Source organism: Drosophila innubila (assembly GCF_004354385.1).
Source record: "Drosophila innubila isolate TH190305 chromosome 2L unlocalized genomic scaffold, UK_Dinn_1.0 5_B_2L, whole genome shotgun sequence".
In the NCBI taxonomy this organism is placed as follows: domain Eukaryota; kingdom Metazoa; phylum Arthropoda; class Insecta; order Diptera; family Drosophilidae; genus Drosophila; species Drosophila innubila.
The window spans coordinates 1,867,220-1,871,717 of NW_022995373.1; positions in this window are offsets into that span (position 1 = coordinate 1,867,220).

Sequence of the window (4,498 nt, forward strand, 5' to 3'; positions counted from 1 at the left end):
AAAGCAGCACGAGAAGGTGCGAAAGGCGACTAACATATACAGCTACGTTGGAAGAATTTGCTATGACTGTCGATCAGATCAAGTTATATACTGATCGACGGCTTAGTTCTAACTTACAAAAAAAAACTACTCAAACTTTTTCCTAACCAACCTGGGTCAGAGATACGGGGGTGTAAGTGGGAGGGAAAAATTTTGATAATTGCAGCTTATGGGGCCGTTGGAACTTTTGGTAAAATTTTATTTTTTTTAAAATTCTACTTAAAACGCGTCGATTGATACCTCAATCCTGCAAAATCAACTGGTTCAAAGATAAACAAATTTGAAAATTTTAGTGGACTTCTCAAAATGAAATGAAAAGTTGGTTTGTTTGTCTGTTTGTCTGTTTGCATCAAAGCGCTAAAGCTAAAAGTATGGCCAGAGTTTATTCCTTTCGAAATCTAGAAATGTTTATTCTACGACATTTGAAAAAACCACTAGTTTAGCGGGAAAACGCTAAATCGCTAAAATTGAAACTCAACAGATTCCAAACCATAAAAGCTACAGATATGTTCTATATATCATTGAAAGGTGATTGAGGGCTCTTATGCGTACCTTTAGACTTAATTTCTAAAGTACTCAGGTAGCATTTTACAGGTGAAATAAAGTTTTTTAAAACATACATTTTGGCGATTTCTGACAAAACGGTCTAACGATTTTTTTTAAATTAAATTAAATTAAATTAATATAAATTAATATGTTGTAATGCATTTTAATTTCGCGTTTTTGGTATATGAAATATTAATTTTGGTTGAGGGTTTGGAAGGTATTACCTAAGTGAATAAATACATATTTCTATCGGTCGTCAATCACGTTTTAGTACGAAAAACTTTTTGGTTTTATGAGATATCTCAACCAAACTGATACAATATGCATTTAACTTGGTTTTATATATCCTGACAAAAGTTGGATCAAATCGGACCACTATATCATATAGCTGCTATAGGATGATCGGTCAATATTAAGAATCTTAGTATGAAAAAACTTTTTTTGTTTTACTGAATATCTAATAATAAACTAATAGAACATGCATTTAATTTAGACTTATATATACTGACCAAAGTTGGTATTAATCGAACCACTATATCATATAGCTGTCATAGGACCGATCGGGCGAAATCCACGTCTAGTATGAAAAACTTTTGTTCATAGTAAGTACGGGGTCTCCGACAGTAGAGTATGCTCGGCTGTAACAGCGCGAGCAAAGCGAGCAGGGCGGAGCCCACTAGTTTTTTCTTTATAATTAAAGAAAAAATTTTTTTAAATATGAAATACGTTCAACAACTAAATTTTTATATTTTACTATTTGCCTGCATTTATGATAAAGTTACAATGTCAAAAGCAAAAGCAATTTTGTTCGTCACAAAATTGGATATCAGAAATTTTATGGCTCGAAATTGCTTTCGTCACTAGACTTTTACCTCGTTTAGAGGTTTTGTGGGATTATTTAATTTTAAAAGTGGCTGCTTTTGGATAGTAAGTACAGGGTTTTCGACAGTCGACAGTATGGCCCTGAATCCCTATTGGGCATGGCTTGTTGTTCATTTCCCTTCTCCTCTTAAATATGAGAATCGAAAGGAAGGTTTTGTCAAATTTGAAAATTTGCTTCGTCAGTTACAAACTGATTTTGGTTATAAACTGCTTCATGTTCACAATTGTTTCAAAATCCTCAGGTAATCAACTGCTTTTATTAACAACTGCTTCAAGGTTAACAAAGAAGCAACTCAATTTATTTAATCAATTCAAACTTTTATGGTTTACAAAATATTGTATGAGATAAATTAGGCAAAAGCAAAACTGTGTCTTTTGTTGGTTTACTGTCGATATGACATCTTTAGCAAGCAGCACAACTCTTGCATAAATGCAAGGAACATGATTTCAAAAGATGATAATTTTCCATCCTCAGTACCGTTTCTGCTAGTTGACCAACAATTCAAACTTAATGCCATCTTTGCGTCGCTAGAACCAGTTGAGAATTCTAACACGCAAGAATGATAAAATGGTTTGAATGCCTATGTTTTTTTCTGTATTGACTTGAAGAGTAATACATAAGATTTTAGACCAACTTTTAAATCTCTTTGGTTACCACCCCTCTACTGTAACAGGCCACATGAAAAACCAAAAACACAACACTTGCATAAAAAGCTGGAACATGGTATGGTACAGGTGATTCAAGAGATGCCAGTCCCTATCATCAGTGCCATTTGGGCTGCCTCGATTGGCGATTCAAGCCAAATGTCACATTGCGTCCTCAGAACCAATTGAGAATTTGAAGCATTCTAATAAGGTCAACAATATAAAAAGTATTGCATACTCTAGGGGCTTGTATTGTCTTAAATACTTTGGCACGCTATTACTGCTGTTCTACTTGTCCGATCTTGCTGCAATTCAGTGGGATGATAATAGATGTTGGTTATTACCAAAAAAAAAAACGTATAGTCTTTAAAATTGTCGGTGTGGTGGTTTTCCCGATTTGCTGGGGCGAAGGGAGGCGTGGCTTTAATTTAAAACAATTGATCTGCGTGGGGTGCATAGAAATATGTGAGCCAAATTTGGTTGCTTACCTCTTATAGTCTCTGAGATCCATTGGTTCATACAGACAGACAGACGGACAGACACACATGGCTATATCGACTCGACTGTTGATGCTGATCAAGAATATATATACTTTATAGGGTCAGAGATGCCTCCTTCTCCTTGTTACATACATTCCAACGAACACAATGTAGCCTTTTACTTATTTTTTAAGTAACGGGTATAACAAACTTGATCTGCGATGGTATCCAGGAACCTACATACCAAGTTTGAAGTGTCTAGCTCTTATTGTTTTTGAGATCTACGCGTTCAAACAGACGGACAGACTCGGCTATTGATGTCGACCAAGAATATATTCTTTAAAGGGTCTGCCACGCCTCCTTCTGCCTGTTACACACATGTTCTTTAAAACAAACAATAGACCCTGTACTTTTTTTTAAGTACGGGGTCAAAAATATAAAATTTGCCATAGTGCCATATTCTTCTTGGTTCATCATACCCACTGTTTTGACAATCGACAATACAACTAAATCGGATCAAGATCGGCTGTTGTCAATTTTAAAGCAAGTGAGCGTCAAAAGCGTCCTGTATATAAAATTATAACGTCCTGTATATAAATTATACGAGCCCAAACCACTATTAATTCGTACGGCATGCTTTTATGCATACAATTTAACATACGATATTTGCGATGATAATGCAGATTTCAGATTCAATTTTATTCTCTATAAGACAGAAGAAAAACTTTTTTGTAATTCCAACAACAACAATAATAACCGTAATTTATTTGAATGCTTCGTTTAACTGATAACAAAATTTGTTCACTATTAATTCACGCTGCGTAAGTTTAGCTTAGAATCTTAGAAGAAGATCAAAACAAAGCAAACACTGTCACATAATCACTATTTACTTATAATCTGTAAATAATAATGCAATGCAGAAGGCGAAATAATAGAATTGTACATTACTCTAAGTTTAGCAACCATGGCACGTGGTAAGCCCATTTGCACTGAGATAAGTTTTAGTTATTGAAAATTATAAAATCTGGACAGACATTTGGCAATATAGCTAAGCAAATAAAACTGCCTAAGTCGTCGGTACAAGGAATAATACAGTTCTTTAAGTCAAAGTTAATATTACAATAAAACTGTCAAAAGAGGCCGAACATCGACAATAACAACTCGTGATAAAAGAGCCCTGTTACAATTTTGAAGACTGATCGCCGCAAATCTTTAAGAAATGTGGCATCTGAGTGGTCGGAGAAAATTGGAAAGACTTATAAGCGTGAATGGACACGTCTCCAGATGAGAGATATTGGATATCGCTTCTATAAAGTATGTATTACGACTAGTTATATTACATTCATAAGAGATAAAATTATTTTGTAGGCCAAGGAAAAACCATTGCTTACACTTCGTCAAAAGAAGAAGCGTCTGCAATGGTGTCAAGAAGGATGCCATGGACTCAAAGACAATGGAACGATGAAGCTAAATTTATTGTGTGTCGGTGATTCCCGAAAAAGAGTCATGCGTAAAAAAGAAGAAGCGTACCATAACCACTGTCTTAAAAAGACAGTCAAGTATCAACAAGCACCATGGTGAGGGGTTGCATGTCTGCCAAAGAAGTAGGACAGCTGCATTTTATTGAAGGCAATGTCAATGCTGAAAAATACGAAAATATTTTGGAAGAGAGTTTGCAGCCATCTATACCAAAACTGGCCGACTGTGGAGAGTTTACGTTTCAGCAGGATGGAGCAGCACCACACACCGCGAACAACAAAATTGACTGGAATATAAACAAATTGAGGCCTTAGATTGGCCGTCAAGCAGTCAGATCTCAATCCAATTAAGAATATTTGGGAATCATGAAGAGAAATTAGAGGAACGAGCCTCAAGGAACCCTTCCAGATTTGAAAAGAAGCTGCAAG